The following is a 21,548-nucleotide window of genomic DNA, read 5'->3' as shown; positions in this document are numbered from 1 at the left end:
AAGCCAGGGGCCTGTGCCATCCAGCTCTTACTCTGCGGGTTCAGAGCCACAGCAACTGTAACATGTATCCTTCTCTGGGATTCACATGGGCTGAGGTAGTTCATTCGCAGTACCTGATCATGAGCGTCATGCCTGCGTGCATTTAGGTCCATCCCTCTTCCAAGGTCAGAGGATGACTATGTGGTAAATCTGAGTTTTTTTTAAAAAAAAACAAAAGATTTTATTTATTTATTTATTTGAGAGAGACAGAGAGAGCGTGCAAGTGAGGGGGAGGAACAGAGGGATAGGGACGAGCAGACTCCGTGTTGAGTGTGGAGCCCTATGCAGGGCTCAGTCTCAGGACCCTGAGATATTGACCTGAGCCAAAACCAAGAGTCATGTTCAACTGCTGAGCCACCCAGGCACCCCAGGAAATCTGAGTTTGAACTCAGGTCTCATGATGCCAAGGAGTTTGCTCCTTCTACACTAAACAGTTAATCAAGCCTTGGGAAAAGTCAGATACACAATGGTCTGAATATGGAAGTTCAGGACGAGGCTCAGACTAAAAGCTGTGGCCCAATAAAGGGAAGAGAGGAAAGTGCCAGGAGTATAAAATCATACCAGTGGATGTTTGTTGAGTGTTTTTTGTATTCTGGGCATCCTACTAAACATTTTACACATATTCTCTCATTTAATCCTTTCAACAACTTCATGAGGCACATTCTATTATTATGATTGCTATTTTCCAGATGAGAAAGACTCAGATAGATTAAAAAGTCTTGTTTAAGGTCTAGAGCTGGTAAGTAATGGAACTGGGCTTCAGATCTGGTAATCTCTGTGTTCATTAATACACGTTACTTTTCATCCTGAGTTACCTCTGGAGTAGCCTCTTCTACCAGAGCCCAACCCAAAGAAAATACCTGGGACACTAGCCCACCTGCCTTCCTGCTGGGTCTCTTGAGCTCATTTTAAAGGCTAATGAAATGTCAGCCATAACATCATACTGACGTCCAATTGGAATTTGTACCTTAGGTAATAAATTGTGGAGCTAAAAATCTTCTACCTTACAGGTTATATACCTGGAGAATGCTGGGGAACAAAATTTCCAAAGAAAGAGGTTTTAGCTATAAGATTTATTAAGCTGGATCTTTCACGGTCCAGTGGAAGCTTTATCTGTTGCTTGGCAACTCGTTTTTGAGACGGTGCAACTTGATCCAGCTGACAAGCAAAAAAAAAAAGCCCCCAAAATAAAAAAAACCCAAACAAAACAAAAAAGGCCAAAGCAACTTGTTTATCATATGAACTCATTCTTCTCTAATAGGTGAATCTAGATTCTGGATCATTTGTCTTCCAGTGACTTCGGTATCTATCTACTAAAATTACTAGTTCCCTAGGTAATATCTATGCCTGTGGTTTGAAGCAAAATGCTAGCATAATATCTGTGAAGTTCTTTTTGCAAATAAAATCGTGAACTTTTTCAAAGCTCTGGGTAAGTGTGGTTTCTCTTCAGGGAATATCAATCTTAAATTTCTACTCTGAGCAATACAACAAGAGGTTCACATGCAATGTAGGGGGTGGGGAGAGGTAGACAGGGGACAATGGGATTCTTAGTGACCTTCCATCCATGACAACCTTGAATCAGATACAAGTTCAGTTGGTTTTTCTAGGACCTGCCACATCTGAAAACAGTAAGAACAAATTTCTTTTTCCTCCTCACCATGCACCTCTCATACCTGCCCATTGAATAGACCTAGGTGAAGTCTAGGTATGTCACCAAAGCTGGCCAGCAGTGCAAAGGTTTGATTTACAAGGAGCTCTGGGGCTAACAGATTTGAGGCATGGTTAAGTCAGATCTGAGAGTCACAAACTTCTAAGAATATCTTTGACTTTCACATCTTCTTCTACCTAAGATTTAAGAGCTTCTAAGTGGTAGTGCCAAGATTTGAAACCAGATTCATGAACTCGGGATCATAGTCTCCACTTTATAATGAGAGAACCTAATCTTCCTGAACTGTCAAGGACATTACTGTCATCATCATTACTTTTTTTTGTTTAAAACAAGAGAAATTTAGTTTCTCACAGTTCTGGAGGCTAGAAGTCTGAATCAAGAGGTCAGGAGGGTCATCCTTTCTTTGAAACCTGGAGGAAGAGGTCTTTGTCTTTCCCTAGACTGTGATTTGCCTGCAATCTAAGGATGTTACTGTCATTTATTTATTTATTTGAGAGAGAGAAAGAGAGCATGCACAAGTGGGGTTGGGGCAGAGGGAGAGGGAGAGAAATCCTCAAGCAGAATCCTTGCTGAGCAGGGGGTCTGAGATGGGGCTTGATCCCAGGACCCTGAGGTCATGACTTGAGCCAAAACAAAGAGTTGGCTGCTTAGCCGACTGAGCCATCCAGGCACCGTACTTTTTTGTTTGTTTCTGTTTTATTTTTTTGTTTTTGTTATTCATTCATTCATTTATTTATTTGATGTTACTGTCATTTTTTTAAATCATTTTTAAATTTATTTTCAGCATAACAGTATTCATTGTTTTTGTACCACACCCAGTGCTCCATGCAGTCCATGCCCTCTCTAATACCCACCACCTGGTTCCCCCAACCTCCCACCTCCCCACCTCTTCAAACCCTTCAAATTGTTTTTCAGAGTCCATAGTCTCTCACTGTTCACCTCCCCTTCCAATTTCCCCCAACTGCCTTCTCCTAACTCCCTATGTCCTCCATGCTATTTGTTATGTTCCACAAATAAGTGAAACCATATGATAATAGACTCTCTCTGCTTGACTTATTTCACTCAGCATAATCTCTTCCAGTCCCGTCCATGTTGCTACAAAAATTGGGTATTCATCCTTTCTGATGGAGGCATAATACTCCATAGTGTATATGGACCACATCTTCCATATGTTACTGTCATTTTGATGAAGTTTTATGCCCTGTGATCACCTCTGCCATCATATGGGAAATTACAGTAAAATATCCAAGTGCTGGCTCCATCCAATGGTCCAACAAGTATTACTATAAAGCAAATGGTTGGACGCCACTTATTAAGGCAGTTGATGCCATCACACCAACCTTCAGCTTTATGAATGCTAAAGGAAGAGGAACATTCAGTGACTGCTTATATTCACCAACATTTTAGTGTTGTGTGTGTGTGTTCATTATCATGGCATATGTGCGTGCATATTTATGTAATTGTGGAATTAGCAAATACAGTTATGAGTTGTATTATGAACCGTGAACATAAGGATAATAGAATTACCTCAGTTCTTTTGTGTGTGTGTGATCTTATAAAAGGGTAATATATATAATACATTAGATAGGTTTGGAATTGGTTTATGTATTTATTTATTTAGGGTGTTAAAAATCCCTTTTTAATTTTTTGGTATTAATTAATGTATTATTTATTTAATTCCAGTATAGTTAACATACAGTGTTATATTAACTTCAAGTGTACAATACAGTGATTTAATGTACAATGTACAATGTATAATACAGTGATTCAATTCAATTCTATACATTATTCACTGCTCATCATGATAAGTGTACTCTTCATTCCCATCACCTATTTCACCCATCCTCCTCCCACCTCCCCTCTAGCAACCATCAGATTGTTCTCTATAGTTATAAGTCTGTTTTTTTGTTTCTTTTATTCTTTGCTCATTTGTTTTGTTTCTAAAGGGTCAGTATCCAAAATATTTAAGGAACTTATACAACTCAATACCAAAAAACTCAAATAATCCAATCAAAAAATGTACAGAAGATATGAATAGATATTTCTCCAAAGAAGACATCCAGATGGCCAACAGACACTTGAAAAGATGTTCAATGTCACTAATCATCGCAAAAATGCAAATCATTTCACAATGAGATATTACTCCACACATGCCAGAATGGCTAGAATAAAAACACAAGAAACAAGTGTTGGTGAGGATGTTGAGAAAAAGGAACTCTCGTGTACTCTTGGTGGGAGTGCAAACTGGTGTAGCTACTGTAGAAAACAGTAGGAAGCTTCCTTAAAAAAATTAAAAATAGAATTACCATACAATCCAGTCACTCCACTACTAGGTATTTACCCAGAGAATATGAAAACAGTAACTTGAAAAGATACATGCACCCCTATGCTCATAGCAGCATTATTTACAATAGCCAAATTATGGAAGCAGCTCAAGTGTCCACTGATAGATGAAAGTGGTATAAAGAAGATGTGGTATATATGTATATACACAAGAAATATCACTCAGCCATGGAAAGATTGAAATCTTGTCATTTGCAACAACGTGGATGGATTTAGAGAGTATAATGCTAAGTGAAATAAGTCAGAGAATAACAAATACCATATGGTTTCATTCATACTAGGAATTTAAGAAACAAAAAAAGAAAAAGAGAGACAAAGAAAAAACCAGATTCTTAAATGTAGAGAACTGATGGTTACCAGAGAGGAGGTGGGTGGGAGGTTGGATAGGTAAAAGAGGGTGAAGGAGATTAAGAGTACAATTATGGAGAATGGAAAAAAAACCCAGATAGTACTGCTATCAAAAAAGAACAAAAACAAGAAAAATAGATAAGTACACTCATGGTGATGAGCACTGAGTAACATATAGAATTCTTGACTCACTATATTGCATACCTGAAACTAATAGATCACTGTATGTTAATTATACTGGAGTTTAAAAATAAAAAAAATTGACAACAAATTGAAACAAATAAACTTAATTATATATCAGGGCAATGTCATAAGCATGTAGAAAGAGAACTAACTTCAGATGACTTTAAAACACAGTATACTGTTTGTATGTCTCTAATGGGATATCCATGAGGACAGAAAGAACCACAAAGAAATCTTAAATTGTACTGTGACCTTATTGCTAGTAGTAAAATTAATATTGGTGTTAATATTAATTAAAAACACCAGTATAACCATTGGTATTTTTGTAATTATTATGGGTATATTTTACCTCAAGCAAATAAGTAATGATGGTACTCTGTTTAGAAATCAAGATTTTCAGTATTTGTGAGGACGTGAGGGAAAGGGAGCTCCTGTGCCCTGCTGGTGGGAATGTCAGTTAGTAAAGCCACTATGGAAAAATGGTATGGAGGTTTTTAAAAAATTTCGAATAGAACTACTATATGGTCCAGCCATCCCATGTCTAGGTCCCTTGCAAGATGAATGGATAAAGAAAATGTGACTATTTATTTATTTACACAACGGATATTACTCTGTCATAAAAAGAAGGAAATCCTGCCATTTGTGATAACATGGATGAACCTGGAAGACGTAAAGCTAAGTGAACTAAGCAAGACACAGAAGAAATGTTACACGATCTCTCTTAGATGTGGAATCTAAAATAATCAGCCCCTAGTATCAGAGAGCAGAGTGGTGGTTGCAGGCACTGGGGGGAGAGGGAAATGGAGTGAAGTTGGTCAAAGGGTGCAAACTTTCAGTTGTATAATTTGAATATGTTCTAGAGACCTAATGTGCAGGATGGTGACAGTAGTTGATGCTGTGCTGTAGATTTACATTTGCTAAGAATAAATTAAATTATTAAATTTTAAATAAAATTTATTTAATAAATTATTTTAAATGATTTAATAATTTATTTTTAAATAAATTTTAAATTATTAAATTAATAAAATTATTAATTTTTTATTATATATAAAAATATAAAAGTCAATCTTCTTACTGCATACATGAATGGTAATTATATAGAGATGATGGATATGTTAATTAGGTTGATCATGGTGATCTTTACACAATGTATACCTATATCAAAACATCAAGTTGTACCCCTTAAATATGTACACTTTTTATGTCAAAGACCTCTCAATAAAGCTGTTAAAAATAAAGAAATCAAGATTTTCAGTGTGAAAAAATATACAAGTGTAAAATCAAAGTAAAAACCTTTAGTCTTAGATGTGAATAGAAAAATACAGTATGAACTTACTGCTTCTAATTGTCATAGAATGCTTCCCCCAAATTTGCTCACCGAAAAGGTCTTAAGTTAATGATAATCCAGTAGCAGTAAACCCTTTTATAGCCCAGTCTATGATGTAAAAATACAATTTCTTGATAAAAAGAACCAAGGCTCCTTAGAGAAATGACAGATTCTATGTCTGGAGCAAGCTTGGGAGAAATGAAGCTGAAACTCTCTTTGTATGAGAAGGCAGGGGATGCTATTGGAGACTACGCTGACTGTGTCAAAAGGATAATGAGAGACAGAAAATTAGGATCTCTGTAGGTTGCATATTTTGCTGGAAATGGATAAATAAAGTATCAGTCAAGCTTTCATTTTGATTTTCCTGCATGAATGGTATGTGAAGGTGAATAATAGTTTATGAAGGGAGGTTCTTTTTCATAGAAGAACTCTGGGTAGGAAATATAGAACAGAATTAGAAAATCATTATTTTTGCAACCGTTAAAGAAATAATGAATGTTGCCAATGACCATGAATAAGTACCGAACTATTGGGTGAAAGCTTGCTAATTTTACAATGTTGGATAGGGACAAGAGCCCATGAACCCAGTAATCATTCTCACATCACTGAAAATGGAACAGAGACTGGGTGCCTAATTACAACATACACAAGGGTGTTCACAGCACTACCTTTGAGTTATTCTCAATGTAAACAGCTGAACCTGAATTGAATGGAGCCTCAAGGTCTGTCTGTCAGTTTATGGAAAATATTGAGAAAGAGAGAAAAAAGTTAAATGATACCATGAGGAAGTAATCAAAATACCAGCCATGCTATACTCTTCAAGACAAATAACTAAGTTTATCCAAAAATTTATATCAGGAGAACTAAAAAATAAATAAGTATAGATGGTCCCCAATTTACAATGGTTTGATTTATGATTTTTGACTTTATGATGGTATGAAAGTGATATGTACTCAATGGAAACTGTACTTAAAAATTTGAATGTGGATCTTTCCTGAGCTAGTAATATGAAATAATACCTTCTCTCACAACGCTGGACAGGGTAGCGAGCTGCAGGTCCAAGTCAGCCAAACAATTGCAAAGGTCAACAACTGATATACTGACAACTGTTTGATACCCAGACAATCATGCTGTTTTTCACTTTCAGTACAGTATTCAATGAATTATATGTGATAGTCAAAACTCTATTATAAAGTAGCTTTTTTGTTAGATAATTTTACCCAACTGTAGGTGAATATGAGTGTTCTGAACACATTTAAGATGCACTAGGCTAAGCTATGATGTTCACTAGGGTAGGTGTAATAAATGGATTTTTTGACTTCTGATTTTTCAACTTACAAGGCATTTATTGGAATATAACCCCATCGTAAATTAAGGGAAATTCTGTTATAGAATTAATAGAAACTCAAGAGCCATAATAAAATGCGGTGGGTGGACCTAGTGAATCCTGATGCAAACAAATTAACCAAAAAATGAAACTTTGAGATCATTGGAGAAATCTGTAATAGACTGTGAGACGATATTAAGGAATTGTTAATTTTGTTCAGTAGGTTAATGGCATAATGGTTAAGTTACAAATAATACCCTTATCAGAGTGACAAACTAAAATATTTACAATGAAATGACATGATATCTATCATTTGGTTTAAGATGCTCCAGCCCCCAAAAAAAGGTGTGTGTGTGTGTGTGTGTGTGTGTGTGTGTGTGTGTGAATAAATGAAACAAAGATGGCAAAATGTTGATTCTTTGTTGACTCGGAGTGATAAGCACATGAGAGTTTATTATATATATTTTTTCTTCCTCTGGATATTTGAAGGTACCATTATCAAAAGTTTTCAAAAAACTGCCCCAAACTCAGATCAATTACTTTGCAGCATTTTTCAATGATGCAAACACTTTTATATGGGTAAAGTCACTGTCATCTCATAATGACATGAAAGTTCATGTTTACATATATGTGTAATACAAAAAAAGCAGATTTGATGCTTCAGCTAATTTGAAGTTGCCATTGCTTTATTTATTGCCATAAAAATCCTAGCCTAAGTTTTCCTTTGTTTTTACAACCCAAATGACTGGATTGACAGCCTCTGATTTTATTTTCCTCAAACATAAGATAAGAGGTGAGATATAAACAAGGATCCTCTTAATATTCTGCAATTCTTGACCTCCTTCTATTTTAATAAAATATGGTTTGCTTGTCAGTTTAAACTTTTGTCAAAAGTCAGATTACAGTTTTTTTTTCAGATTACAGTTTATATTATGTAAATTCTAGAAAGGTGTGGGTAATAGAACTTGCATTTGAGGGCAAATACAGCTGTTAAAAATAATTATCGGAGAAAGCAAAATTTTTCTCTGTGTCGATATTATTCCATTATTTTTATATTTTGCTTTTAGGTAACTAGCTTGCTTTGTTTTTATATATTCCATTTACCATGTAAATGGTAATTGGAATTACCATATCTTCCTGCTTTTCCTGATGAACTATTTGCTCACATCTTTTTTTTTTTAATTTATTTGACAGAGAGAGATCACAAGTAGGCAGAGAGACAAGCAGAGAGAGAGAGAGAGAGAGAGGGAGGAGGAAGCAGGCTCCCTGCCTAGCAGAGAGCCCGATGTGGGACTCGATCCAGGACCCTGAGATCATGACCTGAGCTGAAGGCAGAGGCTTAACCCACTGAGCCACCCAGGCAGCCCATCTATTTGCTCACATCTTAAGGCCCATTTGAAATGTTACTTTTTCTCTGACCTCTCTGATTAATAATAATGATACTGTACATTTTGTGCTAATAGGGCCATGTGTATTATGATGGCTTTATGCATAAAAACTCATCTAGTCCTCACTACAGCCTTATGATGTAGGCACTGTCTTGTACCTACTTGCAAGCTAAAGCCCAGAAACATGAAGAGACATTTCTCCAAAGAAGACATCCAGATGGCCAACAGACACATGGAAAGATTATCAGCGTCACTCATCATCAAGGAAATGCAAATTGAAACTACAATGAAGTATCATCTCATACCAGTCAGAATGGCTAAAATCAACAACACAAGAAACAACAACTGTTGGTGAGGATGTGGAGAAAAAGGAACCCTCATGTGCTCTTGTTAGGAATGCAAATGGGTGCAACCACTATTTAAAAAAAACAACAACAGTATGGTCGTTCCTTAAAAGGTTAAAAATAGAAATACCTTACCATTCAACAATTACACTACTGGGTATTTATCCAAAGAATACAAGAACACTAATTCAAAGCGATACGGGCACCCCTATGTTTATAGCAGCATTATTTACAATAGCCAAGATACAGAAGCAGCCCAAGTATCCACGGATTGATGAAAGGGTAAAGAAGATGTGGTTATACTCACACACACACACACACACACACACACACACAATGAGATATTATTCAGCCACAAAAAGAATGAAATCTTGCCATTTGCAACCACATGGATGGAGCTAGAGAGTATAGTACTAAGTGAAACAAGTCAGAGAAAGACAAATACAATGATTATACTCATATGTGGAATTTAAGAAACCAAACAAGTGAAGGGGAAAAAAAATAAGAGAGAGGGAGAGGGAGAGAAACCAAGAAAGAGACTCTTAGCTCTAAAGAACAAAGTGATGGTTACCAGAGGGGAGGTTGGTGAGGGCTTGGGTAAAATACATGATTAATGAGTACACTTACCGTGATGAGCACTGAGTAATGTATAGAATCACTGAATCACTATATGGTATACCTGAAACTAATATTACACTGTCTGTTAGCTAACTGGAATTAAAATAAAAACTTAAAAAGAATAAAGAATAAAGAATAAATGTAGTTAGGTCTTTAAAAAAAGAACAGGCTTTGATTTAAATGCATACTTATATAAAAGTACCTTATACTGACCTACCTGCATTTCCTTCTCTTTCAAAAAGCCACCATCAGAGTAGGGAGTGAGGTGTGGAGAGGGGAAGTAATTACTCCATTCAGTGTGAAGTAAATTCTCCTTGCCTGCAAGTGATGACAGTTATCCCTGAGCAAAACACTGTCATTAACTTCCTTAGTCATGAGCCTTCTCCAAAAAGTATCTTCTAGTTTCTGAGAACAGGCTACTTCATTTTGCATTCTATATCTTTACAAGAATTTTGCAACTTATTTCAGAATTTAAAGATAGGATAATTCAGTTTTTCAGCAGACTGTATAATATGGTTAAATCACTCCAGTGACCAAGGGCTTACCCCTTTATTTCTTTTCTTTTTTTTAAAAAATGATTTTATTTATTTGACAGAGAGAATGAGAAGGAGAGAGAAAGCAGAAGCAGGGGGAAGGGGAGAGGAACAGGGAGAAGCAGGCTATCCACTGAGCAGGGAGCTGGACACAGGGGTTGAGCACAGGTCCTTGGGATTATGACCTGGAGCCCAAGGCAAGTGTTTAACTGACTGAGCCACTCATCCCCTACCCCTTTATTTCTTAAAACCAATTAGCAAGTGTAATCAAACTATAGGAGAAATTGTGTGTCTGACACCATTTAACATCTCTTCCTGAAAGGACGCCATTAATTGTCCAAATCTTTAATCTGTCTGAGTCCTATTTATTATAGGGATGGTCTCAGGGTGAACCCTGAGAACTATTTTCCTAGAACACGAGGAAGATTTAAAATCTTCGGTGGTCAGTGTGTCATAAACTGTTCCATGATTTGGCCACTTAGGACAACACATGTCAGCTCCCTGACCCCAGGAGTTAGCTTGAATATCAGAATGAGCACCTGAATAGTTCCATCAACCTTTGAGGTGCTGTTTTTGAGAATGGAGCCAACTTCATGAATGACTGTTGTTATAAGATGGAGGTGGAGTGGAATTTCTTTACCCTACATGTCCACAAGCTTGTCCACTGGTCAGAGGCAGAATGTCATTCTTGGGTCTACTGACATTTGTAATTTATGCTACACAATGTTAAAACATCATTGTAATTTTATTATGTATTTACAAAATATTTTCACTTACAAAATATGGACAAGTCAACGGAAGATTTTATTTTATTTTTCTCAAAGGAAGATTTTAGGATGCCTGGGTGGCTCAGTGGGTTGGGCCTCTGCCTTCAGCTCAGGTCCATGGTTTCAGGGTTCTGGGATCGAGGCCCGCATTGGGCTCTCTGCTCAGCCGGGAGCCTGCTTCCTCCCCCCTCTCTCTCTCTGCCTGCCTCTCTGCCTACTTGTGATCTTTCTCTCTCTTTCAAATAAATAAATAAAATCTTTTTTTAAAAAAAGGATGATTTTAAATCAGCCATAATCCCATCCTCTAGTTGGCATTTTCTAATAATCATTCCCATTTTTTTTTTACTTGGAGACAAATTTATTTTTATGAAAATAAGACATATTTCAATAAAAAGTTCAAAAATTTAGGATAAATAAAACAGAATCCAACATAGTAAATAACTTGCTTCAGAAGTGTTTCTATAGTAAGAACTTCTTCTCATGCTGCTAAATATTTAAACTATAGTCTTATTTTTAACAATGACATAGAATTTTGTTGTATGATATAACAATTTATATAATACAATTTACTATTTTTGGAAATAAGTTTTTCTTTCCCTTTCTTTAAGTATGGCAGGATGAACTTTTTGTAGCCAAGTGTTTGCACATATCCATAACTGTTTCATTGAACAAATTTCTTAGAAGTGGAATTTCTGAAATGAAAGCCACTAGATATTTTTTAACCCAAAAAAGTCTATCTGTTTGGCCTAATTTTGTTTCCAAGTCAGCTAAAAATATCTGAACATTAAAAATATCTGAACATACCTATGAACATTAGGTCTCACTGTTTTGTTAACAGATTCATTTTATTTATCACCCAACTTCAACACATGCCAAGGAATTCTGTTGTTGGCTTAGTGAGTTACAACAGGGATGACTGAAATTTTTATTGCTCCCAACAATTTCTCAGTCTTTTCTTTTTGTTTTATATGCATGTTACAGGGACCATGACCATGTATCCTGGTTTGCCTCAGATAGGTACAGTTTACATGTACTGTTCCAGCATAATTATTCATATCTCCCCATTTTACTCTCAAAATTGTTCCAATTTAGATGGTCATGATGTGAATGTTAGAGGATGTGTTTGGAATTTTAGAAATGAGCATGAAAAGTACTTAGAGCTCATGAGGTAGAAGATGAATAAAGAGCAATAAAATCATCAGTATCCACCCATGGTACTACTTGAAAATTCTGGTTTCCAAAGGAAAATCAAGAAATGCTTGAAGTGGGTGATTCATAACAGTGGGGGTTACCACCATTGGTACTAGAAGATGGATTTATCAAAGAATTGAGAATTCTTTGACTTGGAGGGTACCTTGGGTCTCTGACTCATGGAAATTCATAGGTTGTCCCTAGAGGAGGCACCGTTGTTGGTAGTCAGGTCATGGTTTTCCAAGAAGCATACTCCTAAAGGAACTGGAGAGCTCTGGTAGGGTGAGTTTGCTTGAGAAATTGGAAAGAGAAGGAAGTGGTTCTGGGCTCTACTGTCTACTTATAGATTTTCCTAAAGTCCACACTGTTATTTATTTCATAACCAGTGGCATTACTTCCTGAATGATGTTTATATTCTTGTGAATTTCCAAGGGCATAATTTTGGGCACATTCCTTACCAAATGTCATGTGTTACAAATAAAGGGGTTAATGAACACTGTAGTAGAATGAATGAGACATGACATCTGGCATCCAAATATTTCATTTCAGGCTTCCTCTCATTAACTTTATTATATTTTTCAGAGCAAATTATTAATTGCCTTCTATATCCATTTCTTCTTCTAAAGAACATTTTGAGCAGAGTTTGAAGGAAAACATTGCTGAAGCCCTGGAATTTCTAGAAAGGTCCAATTACTCTCACAGTGCTTTGCGGTTACAATGTCTCTTTTATTGGGAGGAGTATGTTTTCATGAAGCAGCAGGTGGCAAGCAGAATTCTCCATCTTTACTGATGAGAGAGACATTTCTACACAGTTATGGTAGATAACTCAGCAGTGAAATCTCTCTAGTTAACTACCCAACCCTCTGCCATTAACTTGTTACATCTTAGGAGCAGAGGCTTGGTATTTTCTTTAATGCAATTCTATTTTTTTTTATAATTAAAAATTTTTTTTTTTTATTTTCAGCATAACAGTATTCCTTGTTTTTGCACCACACCCAGTGCTCCATGCTATCCGTGCCCTCTCTAATACCCACCACCTGGTTCCCCCAACCTCCCACCCCCTGCCGCTTCAAACCCCTCAGATTGTTTTTCAGAGTCCATAGTCTCTCATGGTTCACCTCCCCTTCCAATTTCCCTCAACTCCCTTCTCCTCTCTAACTCCCCTTGTCCTCCATGTTATTTGTTATGGTCCACAAATAAGTGAAACCATATGATAATTGACTCTCCCTGCTTGACTTATTTCACTCAGCAAATCTCTTCCAGTCCTGTCCATGTTGCTACAAAAGTTGGGTATTCATCCTTTCTGATGGAGGCATAATACTCCATAGTGTATATGGACCACATCTTCCTTATCCATTAGTCCGTTGAAGGGCATCTTGGTTCTTTCCACAGTTTGGTGACCGTGGACATTGCTGCTATAAACACTGGGGTACAGATGGCCCTTCTTTTCACTACATCTGTATCTTTGGGGTAAATACCCAGTAGTGCAATTGCAGGGTCATAGGGCAGCTCTATTTTTAATTTCTTGAGGAATCTCCACTCTGTTCTCCAAAGTGGCTTCACCAACTTGCATTCTCACCAACAGTGTAAGAGGGTTCCCCTTTCTCCACATCCCCTCCAACACATGTTGTTTCCTGTCTTGCTAATTTTGGCCATTCTAACTGGTGTAAGGTGATATCTCAATGTGGTTTTAATTTGAATCTCCCTGATGGCTAGTGATGATGAAGATTTTTTCATGTGTCTGATAGCCATTTGTATGTCTTCATTGGAGAAGTGTCTGTTCATATCTTCTGCCCATTTTTAAAATCTATCTATGAAAGACCCACAGCAAATATCATCCTCAATGGGAAAAAGCTTGCAGCCTTCCCGTTGAGATCAGGAACACGACAAGGATGACCACTCTCTCCACTCTTGTTCAACATAGTATTAGAAGTCCTAGCAATAGCAATCAGACAACAAAGAGAAATAAAAGGTATCCAAATTGGCAATGAAGAAGTCAAACTCTCTCTCTTTGCAGATGACATGATTCTTTATATGGAAAACCCAAAAGACTCCACCCCCAAACTACTAGAACTCATACAGCAATTCAGTAACGTGGCAGGATACAAAGTCAGTGTACAGAAATCAGTGGCTTTCTTATACACTAACAATGAAAATACAGAAAGGGAAATTAGAGAATCGATTCCATTTACTATAGCACCAAGAACCAAAAGATACCTGGGAATAAACCTAACCAAAGAGGTAAAGGATCTGTACTCAAGGAACTACAGAACACTCATGAAAGAAATTGAAGAAGACACAAAAAGATGGAAGACAATTCCATGCTCTTGGATCGGAAGAATAAACATTGTTAAAATGTCTATACTGCCTAGAGTAATCTATACTTTTAATGCCATTCTGATCAAAATTCCACCGGTATTTTTCAAAGAGCTGGAGCAAATAATCCAGAAATTTGTATGGAACCAGAAGAGACCCCGAATTGCTAAGGAAATGTTGAAAAAGAAAAATAAAACTGGGGGCATCACGTTACCGGATTTCAAGCTTTACTACAAAGCTGTGGTCACCAAGACAGCATGGTACTGGCATAAAAACAGACACATAGACCAGTGGAACAGAGTAGGGAGCCCAGATATGGACCCTCAACTCTACGGTCAAATAATCTTCAACAAAACAAGAAAAAATATACAGTGGAAAAAAGACAGTCTCTTCAATAAATGGTGTTGGGAAAACTGGACAGCTATATGTAGAAGAATGAAACTCAACCATTCTCTTACACCGTACACAAAGATAAACTCAAAATGGGTAAAAGACCTCAACATGAGACAGGAATCCATCAGAATCCTAGAGGAGAAGATAGGCAGTAACCTCTTCAATATCAGCCACAGCAAATTCTTTCAAGATATGTCTCCAAAGGCAAAGGAAACAAAAGCAAAAATAAACTTTTGGGACTTCATCAAAATCAAAACCTTCTGCACAGCAAAGGAAACAGTCAAGAAAACAAAGAGGCAACCCATGGAATGGGAGAAGATATTTGTAAATGACAGTACAGACAAAAGGTTGATATCCAGGATCTATAAAGAACTCCTCAAACTCAACACACACAAAACAGATAATCATATCTTTAATGCAATTCTTATTCTGGCTATGACTAAATAATGAGGTAGAACAATGATCAACCTAGTGATTTTTTTTTTTAGAGATTTTATTTATTTATCTGGCAGAGAGAAAGAGAGAGAAATCACAAGTAGGCAGAGCGGCAGGCAGAGAGAGAGAGAGGAAGGCAGGCTCCCCACCGAGCATAGAGCCCGATGCAGGGCTCGATCCCAGGACCCTGAGATCATGACCCGAGCCAAAGGCAGAGGCTTAACCCACTGAGTCACCCAGGCACCCCTAACCTAGTGATTTTGGTTATCATGACACTTAAATCATATTTGTAGTACAACTCAATTGATTTTATAGCCACTAATCAAAAAATAAATGAAAAAACCACTTTGAAAGTTTGTACTGAGGGGCGCCTGGCTTGCTCAGTCGGTAGAAGATGTGACTTTTTATTTTTTATTTTTATTTATTTTTATTGTATTATGTTAGTCACCATACAGTACATCTTTAGTCTTTGATGTAGTGTTCCATGATTCATTGTTTGCATACAACACCCAGTGCTCCATGCAATCCATACCCTCCTTAACACCCATCACCAGGCTCACTCATCTCCCCACAGCCCTTCCCTTCTAAAACCCTCAGTTTGTTTCCCAGAGTCCATAGTTTCTCGTGGTTCCTCTCCCCCTCCGATTTTTCCCCCTTCATTTTTCCCTTCCATCTCCTAATGTCCTCCATGATATTCCCTATGTTCCATGAATAAATGAGACCATATGATAGTTGACTTTCCCTGCTTGACTTATTTTGCTTAGCATAATCTCCTCCAGTCCCGTTCCTACTGATGCCAAAGTTGGGTATTCCTCCTTTCTGATGGCTGAGTAATACTCCATTGTGTATATGGACTACCCTTCTTTATCCATTCACCTGGTGAAAGGCACCTTCCCTCTTTCCATAGTTTGACTACTGTGGACATTGCCACTATGAGCATTGGGGTGCACGTGCCCCTTCTTTTCACTACATCTGTATCTTTGGGGTAAATATCCAGTAGTGCAATTGCTGGGTCATAGGGAAGCTCTATTTTTAATTTTTTGAGGAACCTCCACGCGGTTTTCTAAAGTGGCTGCACCAACTTGCAATTCCACTAACAGTATAAGAGGGTTCCCCTTTCTCTACAACCTCTCCAACACTTGTTGTTTCTTGCCTTGTCAATTTTTTGCCATTCTAACTGGTGTAAGGTGGCTTTGATTTGAATTTCTCTGATGGTTAATGATGATGAACACTTTTTTACGCGTCTGTTAGCCATTTGTATGTCTTCTTTGGAGAAGTGTCTGTTCATGTCGTCAGCCCATTTTTTGACTTGATTATTTGGTTTTTTGGGTGTTGAGTTTGAGAAGTTCTTTATAGACTTGGATATCAGCCCTTTGTCTGTAGTGTAATTTGCAAATATCTTCCCCCATTCCTTGGGTTGCCTCTTGTTTTGTTGACTGTTTCCTTTGCTGTGCAGAATCTTTTGATCTTGATGAAGTATCAAAGGTTCATTTTTGCTTTTGTTTCCCTTGCCTTTGGAGACATGTCTTGAAAGAAGTTGCTGTGGTTGATGTCAGATAGGTTACTACCTATGTGCTTCTCTAGGATTTTGATGGATTTCTGTCTCATGTTGAGGTCTTTCATCCATTTTGAGTTTATCTTTGTGAATGGTATATGGGAATGGTCGAGTTTCATTCTTCTGTGTATAGCTGTCCAATTTTCCCAGCACCATTTATTGAATAGACTGTCTTTTTTCCACTGGATATTTTTTCCTGTTTATCAATGATTATTAGAACATAGAGTTGGGGGTCCATATCTGGGCTCTCTATTCAATGCGCAGAAATCAGTTGCTTTCTTATACACTAACAATGTAACCCTAGAAAGAAATTAGAGAATCGATTCCATTTACAATAGCACCCAAACCCATAAGATACCTTGGAGTAAACCTAACCAAAGAGGTAAAGGATCTATATTCTAGGAACTACAGAACACTCATGAAGAAATTGAAGAAGACACAAAAAGATGGAAAAACTTTCCATGCTCATGGATCAGAAGAATAAACATTGTTAAAATGTGTTGCGCAGAGCAATCTATACTTTCAATGCTATCCTGATCAAAATACCAACAGCATTTTTCAAAGTGCTGGGACAAAGAATCCTAAAATTTGTACAGAACCAGAAAAGACCAGGAATTGCCAAGGAAATGTTGAAAATGAAAAAAAAAAAAATCTGGGGGCATCACGTTACCTGATTTCAAGCTATATTATGAAGCTGTGGTCACCAAGACAACTTGCTACTGGCACAAAAACAGACACATAGACCAATGGAAAAGACATGACTTTAAAAAAAATTATTTGAAAGAGAGAGAGAAAGCACAAGTGGCGGGGGGAGGGGAGGAGCAGTGGGAGAGGGAGAAGGAGGCTCCCCACTAAGCAGGGAACTTGACATAGGGCTCAGTCCCAGGAACCCAGAATCATGACCTGAGCCAAAGGCAGATGCTTGGCCAACTGAACCATCCAGGCACCCCAGAACATGTGACTCTTGATCTCAGGGTTGTGGGTTCAAGCCCCACATCGGGCATAGAGCTTACTTAATAAAATAAAAATAAAATCTTTTTCTAAAAAACAAAGTTCGTACTTAATAGTTTGGCAGTTTTGAATTACAGTTCCTCATACCTTGCCTTTTTTGAAAATGTAAATGTTCTTTTTTTTTTAATGTGAAATTTTAGTCTAGAATAAAATATAATGGGTAATCAAGATGTCAACAAAAATTTGCTGGGCAAAAATCTCACCCTTCTTTAAGTGAGCAAACATCTGTGGTTCATGTCTGCTGAGACTGTAAATCTATTCTTATGTGACTGAGTCGGCAACCTAATGATGTCCTCTGGACCTCGTCTTTAATTAGCTGTAGCCCTAAGTTTAGATGGTTTCTTGAAAACATTAAAATAAGTCTTAGAAAAATACAGGCAGTATTCCTGCTATCAAATGCTTTAACAATGGATTTTAACTATTTAATTAAATTTCTCATAGATCTCAATTGGGTATACACACAAAACAACTTCATTCTGTTTTCCATTTGTTCAGGGGACTGTTTTCCTTTGAAGGGAAATCTCAGAGCTGGTCCTATAATGTTTCCAGGTAATCTCATATAATAACAGCCTTCCAGTCATAAGAATAGTCTTATTTTGATCACTGATATTTCTATTCTAAACTCTAATTTTTCTCTGGCCTACTTTAGATCTAAACGTTGTGGGTTGGACTGGGCTGGGAGAAGTAGAGATATGGCTTGGGAGGTTTCAGGATTCAACCTCGACTAGCTCCATTTCCTCCTCTTTCCTTCTCAGTTGGCTGGCCTTAGTTTTGGAACCCTCTAGCAGAAGGAATGGAACTAGGGGGCAGAAAAGGTCTTAAATGACAGTATCACTATGATTTCCTGTTCGGACTCACCAGTCTTGGCAAGCAGTTAGAGCTGACTTGGTGCACTTCAGAGTTTTTCAGAGATTTCCCAGTGAGAACATCTGATGCTATTGAGTACTGTATCCCCTCCGACTGGCTGCTGAGGAATATTCTCTGCAACTTCTTTATCCAAAAAAACATTGCCAGCCTCTTTCAGATCAGATCACTTTGATCCATATCAGGAAGACTTCTTAGGCAATTTTCCTCTTACAATAAAACCAATTTACCTCCCATTTTCAGAGCCCACATCTTGTCCAAAGGACGGGCAGAGTGACTCTGTCCTACAACAGGCAGAGGGGCATGGCCCTCAATGCTGCCCTGTACTCTGATGCCATGGGTTGCTTCCATCAGCCTCTTTCCTTGCCTGAGCCACTGTCTTTGATCGCCCAGTGATATGGTGGTGGGGTCACCATTTACACAGGCTGGGATGTGAATAGCTTCCGAGCCTTCTGTGCAGCCCTCTTAGTCGGTCTCACTAGGCTTGAAGTGAGCTAGGAAACATCCCTCTTCCTTCCCCTAGTGTGGGAGGAGAGGGGGGAAACACCATAGGACTCCACTAATAATACTCTCCAAAGAAAATTTCCCTCTGCTTCTTTAAGCCCAAGCCTCTTATATCATCTTGGTATGTCAAGATGTTCTCACATCCCAGCCTGGAATTTCTTTTTTGCACTTTTATTTTTATTTTTATTTATTTATTTTTTTAAAGATTTTATTTATTTATTTGAGAGAGAGACAGTGAGAGAGAGCATGAGTGAGGAGAAGGGTATAGAGAGAAGCAGACTCCCCGTGGAGCTGGGAGCCCGACGCGGGACTCGATCCTGGGACTCCGGGATCATGACCTGGGCCAAAGGCAGTTGTCCAACCAACTGAGCCACCCAGGCGTCCCTCTTTTTTGCACTTTTAATAGAGGAATGAAGATAAACCAATTACAGTCTATTCTTACAATGACAATTTTTCAGCAACAAAACAGACCAAACACAACACACACAAAACAAAACCAACTCCCCCCAATGGATATATACAAAAACATAGATGACTCTTAAAAATATTATTTGGATTCATAGAAGCCAGGCAAGAAGTTTATAAATTATATGAAACCATTTCTATGATATTCTATGCCAGGCAAAATTAAGCTTTTGTGTTAGAAATCAGAACAGTGGTTGCCCCTGACTGGGAGGGAGGATTGACTGGGAATGGGCATCACTGAGGCAATGGAAGTTTCTATGCCTGGATTTGGCTGATGGTCACCTGGATGTGTACATTTGTCAAGACATATCCAATCTGGTGTGTGCTGATATTGTATACAAATTATACCTTAATGTAAGAGAACTTAGAATTTACCAGACAGATTTGGTAGAATATTGGCATAGGGAACATTGAAGCCAATTATACAAAGAACACCCTGTATTCTCCTTCAGTCTCAAAAATTATTTTGTGCATTTAGCTCAGCATCTCGGCACATCAAGATGGAAACCGTGTTCTCTCTTTGCTTTTTGCGTCTGCCTACATTGTTTTGTCCTCACGGTCTTCATCTGTATTATGAGGATAAATGATGAAAATCTACCCCCTACCAACTCCCTCCAAGTTGAGAGCGGATTCTAGCAAATGCTTGCAAGTTGTGCTCCTTAATAAGCTATGCCCTCGCTTGAGCTTATTAGCCCATAATGAATAAGTCATCTGCAGGAAGGTTACAAAGCACTTCATCAAAATACATTATCGACTTCAACACACACCCTATTTCCATGCTTCCTCTGATTGACTGAATGGTCAATGTTTTGAATATGTATTTTCTTTCTTAAAATATATAAAATTGAGCCAACATCTTTTTAAAAAAACCATTTCTGCTATTTTCAATGTCATGGTTCCTTTTATGTGCCTTATCTTTTTCATTGCATTTTTTTATATTTACAAGGATATACTAAAGAGAACACTTGAAAGGCTGTAGCCCCTTGCCCTTTACAGATGATATTAGATAACATGAAAAATGCCTCAAAGCTTCCAGCAATATGGCAGGCTGAGCTGATAAGGAAAAGCAAATAGGCAGAGATGCCGGACAAAAAAGCAGCAGTCTTTTTCAACACAGCTAGACTGGAAAGAAAAGAAAGAAACTCCCCTGATACTAGCAATGAAGAGAAACCACCCCAGAGCACAAGGCGGAAGCTGATGCAGTAGAGGCTCATGGGAGGATCAGGTCCAGGGACCTAGAGGTGGGGTTTGGTGCCCACACAGGGACCGAAGATGTGGGCTTCAAGCTGCACATGTAAGGAAGTTACAAATGAACTCCAGAAAGAAAGTTCGGAAGCTTAAGAGGCTGTTCCAATAATGCAAAGTGAGTCATTTCTTGTCCTTGAGGAAGATACAAAGAATGCTACTATCTGCTGGGGGATCTGGTAAATGTAAGAGTTGTCTGTGAGAATAGGAACCTTATGAAGATCCTACCCAGAGCCATCTATAGAGTCAAGGCCATCCCTGTCAAAATTGCAATGACATTTTTCACAAAAATTGATAAAGCAATCTTAACATTTATATGGAACCACAAAAGACCCAGAACAGCTGAGGTGATCTTGAGCATGAAGAACAAAGTTGGAAGCGTTACACTTCCTGGTTTCCAACTTTATTATCAAGCTATTGATATCAAAACAATATGGTACGGGCATAAAAAAGACACATGAACCAATGGAGCAGGATCAAGAGCGCAGAAATAAACCCATACATATCTGGTCAACTAATATTAGACAAGGGAACCAGGAATATACAATGTGAAAAAGATAGGCTCTTCAATGGTGTTGGGAAACTAAATATTCACATGCAAAAAAATAGAATTAGATCCCTATCTTACACAACTCACAAAAATAACTCAAAATGGGATTAAAGACTTAAATATGAGGTCTGGT

The sequence above is a fragment of the Lontra canadensis genome, unplaced genomic scaffold (assembly GCF_010015895.1).
Source record: "Lontra canadensis isolate GAN:19392208 unplaced genomic scaffold, GSC_riverotter_1.0 scaffold68, whole genome shotgun sequence".
NCBI lineage: Eukaryota > Metazoa > Chordata > Mammalia > Carnivora > Mustelidae > Lontra > Lontra canadensis.
This window is presented reverse-complemented; position numbering follows the sequence as displayed.